Source organism: Leptopilina boulardi, unplaced genomic scaffold, assembly GCF_019393585.1.
Source record: "Leptopilina boulardi isolate dan_hultmark-lab unplaced genomic scaffold, ZJU_Lbou_2.1 LbouV2_258, whole genome shotgun sequence".
Classification (NCBI taxonomy): Eukaryota; Metazoa; Arthropoda; class Insecta; order Hymenoptera; family Figitidae; genus Leptopilina; species Leptopilina boulardi.
In genome coordinates, this window is record NW_026137816.1 from 762339 (window position 1) to 779870 (window position 17532).

At 24.1% G+C, this 17532-nt stretch overlaps 1 long non-coding RNA gene across 2 annotated transcripts in view; it reads right to left on the minus strand.

Moving 5' to 3' along the window:
- LOC127280935 (uncharacterized) overlaps positions 1-17532 on the minus strand; it is a 133462-nt gene that overhangs the window by 16164 nt on the left and 99766 nt on the right. The gene's annotated exons all lie outside the window — the stretch shown is intronic.

The window sequence follows — 17532 nt, forward strand, 5'->3', positions numbered from 1 at the left end:
TTTTTTTTAATATTTCCAAATACAAAATACAAATTTCATATATGTAAATTGTTTCATTTTGACAGTAATCTTGTAAACTAAATATATAATATCGTCGACTTACAAATTGTCTCTTTTATACATACACGTGTGCAAAATTCACATATATATATATATATACATGTAACTTTCATTTTATAGGGATGAGAATATTATTTTAGCATAGAAAGGACAAGGTGTCTGCAAAAGTATATACCTATAGAAACTCATTTCGACAGAAACATTTTACGTGTATATACATATATAACGTGTAATGTACACACATGAACATATTTATATATGTATATAGAAAAGCAGCTAATGTTTAAAATTTTTCCATATTACTGGTCCAATTTTTTTTTTTTTTATGTGCAATTCTTTTTTTTAAATATTTAACCTTTCGTTGTTGAATTCTAAACAAAAAAAATCACTAAAATCAATAATTTTAAAGTATAAATAAAAAATTTGTTTCAAACAAAAAAAATAGTCAAATAATTTAATACGAATAAATATTTATTTGCCAATCGAATATTTGAATCAAATTTAATTTTTTTTCAATATTTTAAAAATAATTTATTTGTTTTTGATTCAAATAAAAAATTTTTTTTTCCTTAGTTTCTATTAAATTTGTAAATTATAAATTATAAATTTAAAAATAATATAAAATATGATTTAATTTTTAAAAATTCTCTTTCCTTTTGGAAAATTTGATTTGAAAAAATTTATTAAATATTCCGAGTTATGTATTGGTTCACGTATTTTTCTTTCTCATCCCAAGCGTTTCTGGATTAACTAATAAGAGAGTACAGAGCGCACTCTCTCTCTCTCTCTCTCTTTGTCTGTAGTCGGTTGTAAAAAAAAAGCTGTTCGCATATTACTTTCCAGATAGAATCCCCTTCGATAGGGAATAACCCCTCGAAAATTTTAACACCTAAATCCACGTGAAATGAATGAGAGAGTACTTTCCATGAAATAAGGAACAGCGTGTGTTTCCTTTTTTTTTTTTTTTTAACTAACAAAATTACGTTTTACTTCGCATAGATGAAGCAACTCATTACAGTTGTTATATAACAGGGCAAAAAAAAAAAATCTCATTTACAGTTTAGAACTTTTTTTTTCCAACTTCAATTTTGTAAGACTCATTTTTTTAAAAAAAAACTCTATTTGAAGCATATTTTAGATAGAATAATTCTATTTTAAAATATATATTTATTATTATTATTTTTTTATTAAAAAAAAGAAACTTTTTTAAAAAATATTTTTTCCATAAATAATAGAAGAAAAAAAATTGATTTATGGAAAAAATATTTTTAAAAACAGTTTATTTTTTTTTTTTAATAAAAAATTAGGGAAAAATAAAAAATAGAGAAACTAAATGAGAAAAGAATACTGCGTTGGTTTCCGACGGAACTCATATATGTATATATATATATATATATGTAAGAAAATAAGAAACTGTGTGTGCGCGCAATAGCTCGAAAGAGAGGCACTTCATCAAAATTCCAAGGCGTCTAGTTTAAGAATGCAAATTGCATGTCCCGCTCGTAAGTTTTGCGAATACGTCTGTTACCACCCCCTATATCCTTTTCCCAAGGCGAGCTCACCAAAAAAAAAAAAAGAAAAAAAAAAAAACTTCTCGAAACTTTATTATTATTGGTAAAAGCGTGTATATAATTTTGAAAAACTACAAGTACTACTAAAAAAGGAAAAGACGTTTCTCTAATAACCAATAAATTCGCAAAATTATATAATATTTGTAACTAAACCAAATAATTTATTTTCTTTTTTTTTCAGTTTTTTTCATTGTACAATTATTTTGATTAGAATAAAAAGCAAATATAAACAATAAGGTACAATAAAAAAAAACAATTATTAGTTAAAAATTAATTAATTTTCAATTATTATCAGTAGTAAGTAACAAATTTTTAGCAGAAAGTAACTAATTATTAATAATTATTAGTAAAAAATTAAGTAATATTCAATTATTATCAGTGGAAAGTAACTAATTATTAGTAGATAGTAACTGATTATTAGTAGAAAAATAATTGAAAAATAGTCGACTTTTCCTAATAGAATTAGTTATCATTAGCTATTTTTACAGCAACTAAAAATGAATTTAACTAATAATTAGTTACTATCTACTAATAATTAGTTACATTCTGCTAAAATATTGGTAGAAATTTTACTAATTGAATTAGCAATTAATAAAAAATAACCAATTATAAGTAAAAAGTAGCTAATTTTTAAAAATTAAATTTAACTAATAATTAGTTATTTTTAACTAAAATATAGGTAGAAACTTTACTATTTGAATTAGCAATTAGTAAAAAATAACCAAATAAAAGTAAAAAGTAACTAATTTTTAGTAGAAAGTAACTAATTTTTAATAGAAAGTAAAACTTAAGAAGAAGTAAAATTTTACCAATAGAATTAGTTACCAAAAATTTTAGTTATTTTAATAGAAATTCAAAATGAATTTAACTAATAATTAGTTATTTTTATCTAAAAAAAATTGGTAATATTTTATTATTTGAATCATCAATTACACTGAAAAAAAAATTTATTTGATTCAAATACTCGATTACTTGACTATTATCAAATAAATATTTATTTGTATCAAATAATTATTATTTGAGTCAATTAAATGGTATTTGTTTCAAGTACAGAAATTATTGGTTCAAATAAATATTTATTTGATAATCGAATATTTGAATCAAATAAATTTTTTTTTCAGTGTAGTAAAAAAAATAACCAATTATTAGTGAATAGTAACTATTTTTTAGTAGAAAGTAACTAATTTTCAGTTGAAAGTAAATAATTATTAGTAGAAAAATAACTGAAAAAATAGTCAAAATTAACTAATTGAATTAGTTACCTTTAGCTGTTTTGACCAAAACTAAAAATGAATTTAACTAGTAATTAGTAACTTTTTACTAAAATATTGGTAGATATTTTAGTATTTGAATTAGCAATTAGTAAAAAATTACCATTTATAAGTATAAAGTAATTCATTTTCAGTGGAAAGTAACTAATTTCTAATAGAAAGTAACCAATTATTAGTAGCAAAATAACTTAAAAAATAGTCCAATTTTTACTAATTGGATTAGTTACGAAATAATTCCAGTTATTTTGACATAACCTAAAAATGAATTTAACTAGTATTTAGTTATTTTAACTCAAAGGTTGGTAATATTTGAATAAAAAATTAGTAAAGAAATAACTAATTATAAGTAAAAAGTAACTAATTTTTAGTAGAAAGTAACTAATTTTTAAGTGAAAGTATCTCATTTTTAGTAGAATGTAACTAATTATTAGCAGAAAAATAATTTAAAAAATTGTCAATTGTAACCAATTGAATTACCAAACATTTTAGTGATTTTGACAATAACCTAAATGTAAATTCAACTTATAATTAATTGTTTTTTAACTAAAAAATTGGTAGAAATTTTACTAATTGAATCATTGACTGAATTTTTGCTAACAATTACTAATTGAAAAAAAAAAACTGATTCCAATTTAGAGTAAAATTTCAAATATAAAAAAAATTAAAAATTAAAAATTAAAAAACGCAAAAAGGAGAAATCGAAGAATTTACAGACAAAATTAAATAATAATTAATAAATAATTATAATATAAATAATAATTATAAATAAATAATTAGTAAATAAATACTTATTATTAGAAATAAATAATAATTAATAAAAAAACCTACTAATTAACAAGGGAAAAAAACATATATAATTAAAGTGTAATAATACATTTTTTTTTTTGCATCAGTTATTTAAGAATGAAAAACCACATATTTGATTCTTTTTGAAGAAGAGGATTGAAAACACCGACTGTTTTGCACCAGTATAGATACATAAAATACGCATAAAATTGTCAGACATGAAAAGGAAAATATTTTGTCTGCAAAAGCAACATTGAAGTTTTCTATATACTCGTGTGTTGTTGGATCTGAATTCCAAAGTGGGAAGCATGTTTACTACTCGCTTTTGATATCGAGATAAATACAATGATTCAGAAGCAAAACTTTATGTTTCCAATATTGTGAATGGAAAGTCCTCGTAAGAAAATTTTACTACCTAAAAAGTAGCAAATTTCAAAAATAAATTAAAGGAAATAGAAAAAAAAAAAAAAAAATTTTTTTATAAAGGGCTAATAAAGTATTTAGGGGAAAAAAATTTTTTTTTTCTTTTTGACAGGATTAAATTATAGGGACAAACAAAAGTAAGACTCATAAAAATTCCCTAAAAAGGTCCTCTTTTTTTTTTTTTTTTTTGCTTTATTATATTGCTACTTATCCCTTTTTAACATTGTACCTAGATTTTATGAGTTTCTATTTTCGATCTCTTTTTTCATTTTTATTGCGGCTGTTAAAAATTTAACGACTTTTTTTTTTAGAGTTATACTCATTTTTGAAAACATCGTTTTCAATTATGAAATACAAGAAATGAAGTGTGAAAAAAATAATTAAATATGAATGTGTTTAGGGGGTTTACATTGTCAATAAAAAAAATGAAGAGTTCAGAAAAACAATAAAAAATAAAAACCACTAAATTGTTTATGTAATGTAAACAAATTTTAATTAAAAATAAATATTTGAATTAAGTACAGAAAAAAAAATTTACCTGGAACAGCGAAATATTTCACGATCGTAGCAAAAGTTTTACTTATTTCAGTTAAATCATTCGCTGTTTCAGATAAATATTTTTTTTTCGTGTAATAATTTTTTTTTTTCTTTACTGCAGTTTATTTTACAATAAATTATTTATTATATTAATATTAATAGAATTTTAAAATTACACTATTTTTTTTAAATTGGTTTTTTAAAAATTAAATAAATTTAAAAAAAAATAATAAATAAATAAATAAAAATGATCTTCAGGGGGGGAAAAAAATAATGAAAAACTTAAAAATATGGTCTATTTTTCAATATTTTTTATCATCCGGTCACATTTTTCATACTTAAAAAGACTGGTTTCTGGGTATATGTAGTCAAAGGATGGCCCCTACGTCAGATTTAAAAATACGCCATTATCTTGGATGCGCTTTAAATAAAATAAAAGAGTGCGGTAAATGGAGGGATAGTATACTAAGTGCCCACGCGGATTTAAAAAGCCAAGATATTCCGTCTGGCTTGTAAATTATACAAATAATAATAATAATAATAATAGTAATAATGATAATAATAATAAAAATAATAATACAGAAAAAATTTGGATACAATAAACAAAAAGCTCAGCCGCACAATATTTAAAAGATAACTTTGAATCTCGCCATATCGCACATATAAAAAAACCGAGGCCATGCTGCGCGTTCAAAGTGTATAATGGTATTTCAGCCTCCGATTGGACCATTCAGTCCTTCAACAACCACTGATTTGTGCTGCCATCTAACGGGCAACGCTCTAACCTTTTTGCCATGTCCATATTACACGATGTAAAATTACATTCATAAAAAAATAATTTTCAAAATATTTAAAAAAAAAAAATATTTAAATATATTTTTAAAAAAATATTTAAATATATTTTTATAAAAATATTTAAAAATATTTTTTATAAAATATTCAAAAATAATTTTTTTACAAATTATATTTTTTTTATGTATCCCAATTTTTTCCCCTAGTCATTTTTTTGGACACCCATTTTTTTTTTTCAATTTTGCCTTTTATTTTTTTTTTCTATTTAACATAATTTATTTAAAATTCTGTTTTAAAGGGAGGGAAAAAAATTTTTTTCTACTTTTGAGGTGATATATAAAGAGATAAAATAATAAAAATAATAAATAAATAGCAATAAATAATAGAGTAGAATAAAATAAAATAATAGTAATAAATAAAATAACAAAATAAGTATAAATAATAAATAAAAAAAAAAGAAAAATACAAGATTGCTTTTCAAAATTATTTACAATTATTTAATTGGTATTTACGAAGTCTAATAAGTAAATTAAAAAAAAAGATTGTTAAATTATATGGTATTTACTATATAATTACTGTATTACTATACAATAACGAGGTGTCGTAAAAAAAAGTGATAGCGATTAAATTATCATTTGATATCAGTGATTAATTGCAATAGTTGCCTTTTTTACGCGAAAAAAAAGTGAATTTTATTTTTTATGTATTTTTTTTGTCATTTTATTTGAATATTTACACACCTATATAAGAATGTCATTGCATACATTATTATTATTTTTTTTTTTTTTATGAACCTCGAGTCAATTGGCTAAGCTTATACGAGGCAGTAAATCTTACCGAATGATCAAACTATCTTCCACAAAATGACACTTTCTTTAATGTTCTCTGTCTTTATTTAAAAAAAAAAGAGTGACAAATTAATTATATTACACGACACTTTAAAAATAAATTATGACAATAATTTGCCTCACTTGTTTGTATGTCTCAATATTAAAGAAAATTATCCCATCGGTACATTGATCTTGTACTTAGAAAAAAATTTCTTTAAAACAATCAAATTTTTATATTGAAACAACAAAAAAAAAATTTTTTTTTTTTTAAAAAACAACCAAATTTTGTTTAAAACAATCAAAAAGTTTATTTAATTCAAAAAAAAATTTGTTTCTTTGTTAGAAAAATTTATTAAAATCAACCAAATATTTATTTAGAACAAAGAAATATTTAGTTATAAAAAATAGTTATTTAAATCAAATATTTATTTCAATTAAACAAATATTTATTTAAAACAAAAAAATTGTTATTTGAATCAAACAAATATTTAGTTTAATCAAACAAACTTTGTTTGAAGTAACCAAAAATTGTATTAATACCAAAAAAAAAATCAAACAAATATTTAGTTCAATTAAACAAACTTTGTTTGAAGTAACCAAAAATTGTATTAATAACAAAAAAAATTTCTTTTAGATATTAAAATTTTTAGATAAAAAATATAACTACTTAGAAAAACAAAAAAAAAAAAAAAATATTGGTAAAATAGTTGAATAGCGAGTGAGGGGGGGGGGGGGGATTCTCATCTCATGGTAAATTCAGACCGAGTTTGAATTTACAGAGGAATTTCCGTCTCGAGAAATCCCTGGACGACAATATATTCAGTCTACTGCTGAATCGTGTAACATGTACTGACTGAGGATCGATACTATACTATCAAGCGACAGCCCCTTCTTCTTTTTTTTTTTTTTTTTTTCAAAAAGGGGGGTTGATGTCAGGGCGAGACCGACTGGTTGTCTCTCATGCGTTCCCCCCCCTAACCCCTCACTCCCCCCTCTCATTCTCTACCACCCTAACCCCTATTCATGACTCCCCAATTTTCTCCTTCCCAAAATTTATCCTCTCCAATGTTCCACCTCCCCTACAAATTTCCCCCACCCCACTCAAGATGCAAATTAATTCGCGATTTTCTCCAGAGATGGCGCCACATACACCGACTAGAGTTCACAATTTACCTTCTCTCTTTCGAGTGATCAATATATGTATAAGGCCTTTTCAGTTTCGAAACTTGTTCTCTGGGTTTTTATTTACCCCTATTTATTTTTTTTATCCCCTATTTTTTAAATTCTATTTTTTTTTTTTTTTTGTTAAAAAAATCTGTTTTTTTAAATATATTAATTAAATTGTTTTCGAATAAATTGAATTTAGATTTAAAATTATTTTCAATAAAAAATAGTTTAGATTAAAAATATAAGACACTGCCACTGAGAAAAATGTTTAGTCAAAGCAACCAAAATTTGGTTGGGCCAAAAAAAAAAAAATTTTGTTGGTATTTAAGCAACCAAACTATTTGTTTGAGTCAACCAAAAAATTTGGTTGAGTTTTTTTTTGTTGGCATACCAAAAATTTTTGATTAGCTCAACCAAATTTTTTTTTTTTTGTTAGGTCAACAAAAATGTTTGGTTGATCAAACCAACAGTTTTTTTTGTTTGTAAAATTTAAAAATTTTATTCTACCTTATATAAAATCTAACTGTCCTCTTAAGCCTATAAGCTGAGAGCGAATAAAATTATTTGGTTGTAGCAACCAAATTTTCATTAGGACAACAAACAATCATTTGGTTTTTTAGACCATACTATTTTGTTGTGTTAACCAAATTATTTTTGTTGTCGTAACCAAATTTTTTTTTGGAATTTAAAAATATTCAACCAAATAATTTTGTTAACCTAACTAAATGTTTGATTGAGATAACTCTACGACTTTGTTTCGCAGCCAACCAAAATTTGGTTACAAGAACCAAAATTGACCTACCAAACAATTTTGTTGCAAACACTAAATTTTTTTTTCTCAATGTGGGAATATTAATTTAAAACAATTTTTAATAAAAATTGTATTTGATTAAATAATCATTAAGGAATAAAATAATTTTTTTTTATGTGACAGAAGATGGAACATTTATATAATCGTGGGCGTTTAATCTAATTCGATTCTTATTAATAATTATTCAAATTTCCTAATTAAGAAGACCGTCTTTATAAATTACATCTTATATATATATATATATATATAGGGGATCATTGAACAATTTTTATTCCCCAGAAAAATATTTATTAAAGTCAATGAATCATTGTGAAATATTATAAAGAATTTTCATCTAATTAAGAATAATTTTTTTTTTAAATTGACTTTAATAAATTATTTCCAAGAAATATTTTTTCTTTGAACCAAACATATCAATTTTTTGGGTATTAACAAAAAAATTTTTTTTTTTTTTTTAGTTATTTCAAACAAAATTAGTTCGATACAAATATTTATTTATTACAAAAATTTATTAAAAATAAATATATTTTTTTTTTTGTTTCAAACAAAATTTGTTTAATACAAATAAATACTTTTTTAATTTCAAAGAAAATTTATTTAATAAGAAATAAATATTTTTTTGATTCAAATTAGTATATTTTTTTTTTGTTATAAACAAAATTTGTTTAATACAAATAAATATTTATTTGGTACAAACATTGTTTGATAGAAATAAATATTTATTTGATACAAAATTTGTTTGATACAAATATAAATATTTCTTTGATGCAAATAAACGTTTGGTTTACTTTAATAAATTTTTCGAATAATGAAAGATTTTGATTGAGACAAATAAACTTTTTATTGATTCAATCAAAAGTTTTGTTAACTGTATATTTATTATTATTTTTATTATTATTATGTATTATTATTTTTATTATTATTATTATTATTATTATTACTATTATTACTATTTTTTTATTTTTATTTTTATTATTAAACAAATTTATTTGGTTGTTTCAACAAAAATTTTATATTTTGAAACCAATTTTTTTCCTAAATGAATTTTTACCATCGTTATACAAAACTTTTTATCTAATATTTAAAAAAAATTTACTTATTCTTTTTTTTTATTTGTTATAATTATATATATATATATATATAATTCTTTTTTAATTTAATTTTTATGAAAATAAATATTATAACCTTCTTTGTAAGCGAGTATATTCTCACACATATATCTATATAAGATTCATACATGAATGACTTATGTATTCGCGATTTTATCATAAATATATATATATATATATATATATATATATATATATATATATATATATATATGCTCTCGGTGGATAATTAACCTATGCGCAAGTTGCTTGTAAGGAATGTCATGTTTTATGCTCCGACATTATCCATAAGTTTATCATATATGTATACCCTTGCAATCAACGTCATTTCGATCTACTCGTGAAATGAAAAACCGTATTGAGAATTTTATGAAGTCATGCATCTGTATTTATATTTGCAAAGATGATTCTTTGAGAATAAAGCCATATCTGTTTAATAACCGGGCAAGAGGAGAGAATTATTCATATTTTAATTGCGACCTTTATAAAGCAGCGAAGGTGAAATGTGAATTTATTCATTCGAGAAGAGAGGAAAAAAAAACAGTTTTCTTTTTTTAGAATATATATTAGATAATTAGGAAGCGGATTTAAAAAAAATAAGAATTTGTCTATATTAAAATAACAAGTGTATCAAAAAGTAAATTAATTAAATTTTAAAATTAATTCAACATATAAATAGGCACTAAAGAGATTTTAAAATATTAGAGGTTAAAATATAGAACGTTAATTATAAATTATAGTTGCGCTAATTACAAACTGTTTTTGAAGATTCAATTTTTATTAGACAGAATATATAGTTACGAATAAAATTCTCCGGAGGCAGGAATCGAATGCACGACCCTAATCGTCATTTCGAGTTTAAAAATTACGTACGCCTTGCGCACCACGGACGCACGAGCGATAAAAAATTTTCCCACTAAAAAAAAAAAATCCCAATTTGCTTATTTCAAAGAGGAAAAAATTTACATGCAAATTTAATCTACACCGAAATTCACGTGTTCCAAACGATACAAAAAAAAAAAAAATATGAATAAAATTAAATATCACAATGTTAATAAAAAAAATAACGAACGACTCTTGATTCATCTGCATCTTTTCTTATCTTCAATGTAAATATACAAAAATAATGTTTCTCAATAATCAAGAAAAATTCACTGCAATCAAATTTGAATACATTATCATTTTGTTATAAATATCGTAAAATATTGTTCACCTTGCCTCATTAATACCGCGAGGTGAAAAATATATTTTACCCAATAAACATTTATTCTTATTACACTGGTATTGAATAATATTATTAAATTATATATATATATATATATATATATATATATATTGATTTAATATATATTATAATTTATAATTTTATAATTATAAATTTCTTTTATCACTTTAAATGTTTTTCTCATTTTTTTCTTTGTAAAATATTTACTAAAATATTATTACTATTTAAATTAGATATTCAATTTTAAAGCAAAAAAAAAAAGGAGGGCGAAAAAATGCCTCGACACAATCTTTGGAAACGATCAGTAATAGAATTTGTGCAGTAGCTCCCCTGGCTCAGCCACGCGTAATTCCAAGATATTCTTATAGTAATCAAGTTTAACAAAGGAGCCGCGAGTCTTGCCAACATTCCTGATTAACATACGCCATATTACGCGCGGAATATATAATATATGCTTTCGCATATACAGCGAGTGCAGCTGTCGATGTTCATCGCTCAAAGGAAGAACTTTTGCCAAGGTAGTGCATGTTTAACACAAGAGAAACTAAAGTGAATAAGGAAAAAAAAAAGAGAGAGAGAGAGAGAGAGAGAGAGAGAAGCTTTTTAAAACCAGTTAATTCATTCGAGTGCATCTCACTGGCTCCTGCTTCTTTATAACTTCAAGTTAAAACCCAGATCTCGTATAATTCTGATAATAGCCGTAATAAGAAAAAAAAAAAAAAAAAAGAAAAACGAAAAAAAAGTGAAGCAAACTCAGGGATCCAGAAGCCACTTTCTCTTGGGAGGGGAGGAGCATCATATAAAATGCCATTTCTCCATCTTTCTTTATAGGAGGTTCTCTACCTAGGGACCACCTCAACCACCCTCACTAAAAGGACCAGCGATTTTCCATTTTCCCTTCCTGCATAGTGACCCAACATTCCATTTTTCCCCTTCCTTTTTACCGTTACGGCAAAAAAAGGGTATTTTTCTCAAATTCTAGCCAAGAGAGAAAGAGAGAGAGAGAGAGAGAAATAGATGAACCCATTTTTCTGTATCTCATTTTATTCTATTTTCCCTGGCTCGCTAGTCTTTCACTTTTTTTTTTTTTTTTCTATTTTTACCCAACTCTTTTTTTTTTTTTTTTTTTTTTTACTTCCATGTTTCCCTCTTCAACTTTATGTGTTTTTACTCTTGCATTTTTTTTTTACCCCTATTTTCATATACCCCTTTTTTGCATTTATACACACTCAGGAATAAACACTTGTGGATATGACAAGAGAATTTTCCTTCTCAATTGACATATGCATGTGTGTGTTTTTTTTTCGCTAGTTTAATTAACTAATTTTTTACCGTGCAAGAAACAAATAAAAGTGAATTTTTTTTTTAACGGTGAAAGAAATTGGCTAAATTTTGTATGAAAAAAAAAAAAATTTTAAATTTAGATATTAAAAAATTAATTGGTTTTGGTAACTAAGTATAAAAAAAATTTATAAACTATATAAATCCAAATTGGTTGAAAAAAACTAATTTTTGATTCAGAAATTAGTAAAAAAAAAACAAACAAATTATTAATAAAAAAAAAGTAATTAATTTTCAGTGGAACGTAACTAAATTTTAGTATAAAGTCACTAATTTTTAGTATAAAGTAACTAATTTTTAGTATAAAGTAACTAATTAGCAGAAAGTAACTAAAAAAGCCAAATTGTACTAATTAAATTAGTTACCAAATATTCTACTTAATTTAATAGAAACTAAAAGTGAATTTAAATAATAATTATTTATTTTTAACTAAAATATTTGTTAATATTTTACTATTTCAATCAGCAATTAGTAAAAAAATAATAAATTATTAGTAAAAACTAACTAATTATTAGTAGAAAGTAAGTGAAAAATAACCAATTTTTACTAATTAAATTAGTTACAAAAATTCTAGTTATTTTTGATAGAAACTAAAAGTCAATTTAACTGATAATTAGTCATTTTTAATTAAAATATTGATAGAAATATTACAATTTGAATCAGTAATTAGTAAAAAAAAACTAATTTTTAGTCAAAAAAAACTAAATATTAGTAAAAAAAAACCTAAATATTAGTGAAAAGTAAGTATTTTTTAGTAGAAAGTAACTAATTAATAGTAGAAATTAATTAATTTTTGGTAAAAAGTAACTATTTTTTAGTAGAATGTAACTATTTTTTAGTAGAAAGTAACTAATTATTAGTAAAAATTAACTAATTTTTAGTAGAAGAATAACTGAAAAACAGTAAAAATTAACTAATTGAATTCAAATTGAATTGAATTGAATCTATTTTCGCAGATACTAAAAGTAAATTAACTGTTAATTATTAATTTTTAGTAAAAGATTAGAAAAATTTTACAATTTGAATTATCAATTAGTATAAAAATAACTAATTATTAGTTAAAATTAACTAATTTTCTACTGAAATTAACTAATTATTATTAAAAAAACTCACTGTTAGTAAAAAATAACTCATTATTAGTAGAAAGTAACTAATTATTAGTAAAAACTAACTAATTATTAGTAGAAAGTAACTGAAAAATAACCAATTTTTACTAATTAAATTAGTTACAAAAATTCTAGTTATTTTTGATAGAAACTAAAAGTCAATTTAACAGATAATTAGTAATTTTTAATTAAAAGATTGATAGAAATATTACAATTTAAATCAGTAATTAGTAAAAAAAAAACTAATTTTTAGTAAAAAAAAACTAAATATTAGTAAAAAAAACCTAAATATTAGTGAAAAGTAAGTATTTTTTAGTAGAAAGTAACTAATTATTAGTAAAAATTAACTAATTGAATTTGAATTGAATTGAATCTATTTTCGCAAATACTAAAAGTGAATTAACTGTTAATTATTAATTTTTAGTAAAATATTAGTAAAAATTTTACAATTTGAATTAGCAATTAGTACAAAAATAACTAATTATTAGTTAAAATTAACTAATTTTCTACTGAAATTAAGTAATTATTATTAAAAAAAACTCATTGTTAGGAAAAAATAACTCATTATTAGTAGAAAGTAACTAATTATTAGTAAAAAATAACTAATTATTAGTAGAAGGTAACTAAATATTAGTAGAAAATATAAAAAATAAAATATAATATAAAAGATAATATAAAATATAATATAAAATATAATATAAAAAAATTTTGTTGGAAAATTATCCGATTGTGCAATTTAATTTTCCCTCCATCAAGAAATCTACCTTTTTTTTAGCCACTCTTTTTCAACCTTTTTTTTTTATTATTTCCTTTTTATTTTTCTTATCCTCCACTACTTTCTTGCATATTCTTTTATTTTTCAACCTTGTTAGTCTTCTTTCATCGTTCATTATTTTTACCCCCCTCCCATCCATTTTTCTTCTATCTACATTTTCCTCCTCCTTTTCTCTCTTCTCTCTTTGTATCCCTATATTTTCACTTATCATTCTATCTCTATATTCTCCCTTCACGCAACCATTTTCCGTCTCTCTCACTTTTCCTCCTTTAGATTATACAATATAGTTTCTCTCTCTCTCTCTCTCTCTCTCTCTCTCTCTCTCTCTCTCTCTCTCTCTCTCTCTCTCCCTTTGTTTCGGAATTTTCTTAGCAGAGTCCTTCCCCTTCTCCCAAAAAAGGGAAACCTCATTTCGGCGAAAGGACGACGACTACGACAAGGACGATGAAGGATCCCTAGAAATACAATAGAGAGAGAGAGAGAGGGGGGGGAAGAAGAATGGAGGGAGAACTAGTGTGGCCAATCAGAATGTGGCTTTTCTTGAGTCGACCGATCAATGTGGTCCCCTCTGTACCGACATGCAAGGCATATCAACGTCACCGCCACCACCATCACCCAACCCACTTTTAAGCTTTCCGGCCAATCTTGATATTCCCTCTCTTTGTCTCGCGCATATACAATTTAGACACAGATGCAAATTTAACACCATTAGATACTATGCTTGTTTATCAGTGCCACAAGACGAGTGCTAAAATATCATCTATATAATCTTGTTCAGGGCCAAAAATCGACCCAATAAATTTGTCATAATAAAGAGAAAGCGAGAGAGAGAGAGAGAGAGAGAGAGAGAGAGAGAGAGAGAGAGAGAGATCGAGCTGACAAATGGGATCAAATTCGAAATTGCTGCTTTGACCTATTTACAACGAGATGAGCATTTTTCTTTACTCTTCTGTTTTTTTTTTTTTTTTGTTGAGAAAACAGTTGCAATTTTCCATCGTTTCTTTATTTGTAACGGGGAGAAGGAGGTAAATTTTGGTATGCTCTTTGTCAACAGGAACAATTTCGAAAAATTCACTCGAGTTTCTGCTGATTTAGACAAAAAAATTTGACGAATTTATATTTGAATTTAAAAGCAACATTTTTTTGGTTTCAAAATGAATTTCAGCTATAAATTTATTCAACTTCAATTTTGTTTATTCAATTTGGAACGAATTCTTACGTATTTTTTTTTATAATTTTACAAAACAAATTTCTTTTTACTATTACAGTGAAAACAAAAAATTATTTGGTTCAAGTAATCGGTTTTTTAATTATCAAATAAATATTTACTTGAAGAAAACAATTTTTATTTGCATTAAGTAAATTTTATTTGAACCAATAAATTTCTGTCCTTGAATTTCTGTATTTAAATAATTTTTTGTATTTAAACTAGTAATTTCTGTACTTGAATTTTTGTATTTAAATTTGTGTATTTTAGTTTCTGTATTTGAACCAATTTTCTTTATTTGAAACTATACAAATTGATACCAAATATGTCGAAATTAATCCAAATTTTTTAACAAAAATTTGATAATTTTTCTATAACAATTCGATATTTTGAAATAAACTATTTTCTAAATAAACACTGTACTTGAATCAAATAAATTTTCTCTTTGATTGTATTTATTTTCTGTATTTACTAACCGAGAAATAAGTGAAAAATCTAAAAATAGAGAATATAAAAATTTCTTCTCAATGGTACAATAAAAATCTCAGAGAGAATATATTTTTATGAAGAGTTTTCATTTTACAATATAAATGCGTGTAGCACATATATATATATATATAGTGAAAACAACAGAGTATACACGCATCATCAAAGTGAAATTTATAGCAAAATAATGGCTGTCAATGTAATCGAGTTTCATTCTCATAATGGACTTTTCAATCGATTATTGACTGAATACATGTTCCGCAATTTATCGTCCTATTCGATACGACAACCATTTTCCTTGTATTCTCATGCGTTTGCAATTTTACGATCAGTCTGACACTTTTTCCCCGCCCAAAAAAAAAAAACACTTTCCGCGACTCGTTTGCAAAAATAGACAAGACTTTATTGCAATTTTTTTCAGTATTTTGATTTTTAAATTACTGTTTAGGAATTATTACTATTTTTGTTTAGGAACTATTACAATTCGATTACTATTTCTGTTTAGGAACTATTATTATTTCAGTTTAGGAACTATTACTATACGATTGCTATTTCTATTTGGGAACTATTACTATTTCTGTTTAGGAACTATTATTATTTCAGTTTAGGAACTATTACTATACGATTGCTATTTCTATTTGGGAACTATTACTATTTATGTTTAGGAACTATTACTATTTCTTTTTAGGAACTATTACTATACGATTACTATTTCTATTTAGGAACTATTACTGTTTCAGTTTAGGAACTATTCCTATTTCTGTTTAGGAGCTATTACTATACGATAAATATTTCTGTTTAGAAACTATTACTATTTCAGTTTAGGAACTATTACTATACGATTGATATTTCTATTTGGGAACTATTACTATACGATTACTATTTCTGTTTAGGAACTATTACAATTCGATTACTATTTCTGTTTAGGAACTATTATTATTTCAGTTTAGGAACTATTACTATACGATTGCTATTTCTATTTGGGAACTATTACTATTTCTGTTTAGGAACTATTACTATTTCTGTTTAGGAACTATTACTATTTCTTTTTAGGAACTATTACTATTTCTTTTTAGGAACTATTACTATACGATTACTATTTCTATTTAGAAGCTATTACTATTTCAGTTTAGGAACTATTACTATTTCAGTTTAGGAAATATTACTATTTCTGTTTAGGAACTATTTCTATTTCTGTTTAGGAACTATTACTATATGATTACTATTTCTGTTTAGGAACTATTACTATTTCAGTTTAGGAACTATTACTATTTCTGTTTAGGAACTATTACTATTTCAGTTTAAGAACTATTACTATACGATTACTATTTCTGTTTAGAAACTATCACTATTCGATTACTATTTTCGAAAAACAAAAATGTAAATTTCCATTTTCCACTTACTTCGTACTGTTATTTAAAATAAATAATTCGATTGAAATGTAAATTTCCATTTCTGGGTCGATCGTTTATTTAAAATTCCAAAGAAAGATTCTTAAAATGCTAAAATATTTGTAACATGAATATATATATGAACCAAGAGAGAGAGAGATAAAGAAGGAAGTTATCTTGTTATGTGAATTATCCACCATTTCCGTTCGGCCATTTGTTTGGACCCTCCCAAAAATCATTTCCATTGATAAGGTGTTCACCGGGTCCTTTTTTTTTTTTCGTTAACAAAAGACTAGAAAACTTTTCAATTTTTTTTTACCACCTCGGATACCCTCCCCCAAAACTTGTCCCTCTTTTAGATAACCGGTTTCCCTTTATTTTTCTCAACGGTGACCCTTTTAAAGTTCGTATTCACCTCGATTGATATAATCAAATTCCTCACCGGAGAGGAAAAGAAATTTTGTTCTCTCATCCGGCGCCGTACATCTAACCTCACGTCTGACTTTTTTTCTGACATTCTATTCTACGTATGAAAAAAAAAAAAAAAAAAAAAAAAAATGTTATTCATCATACTTTATTTGAGAGAGACAAAATTATGTCGTGCCGGTATATCAAAATTCATACATTGTATAAAAATGTTATTT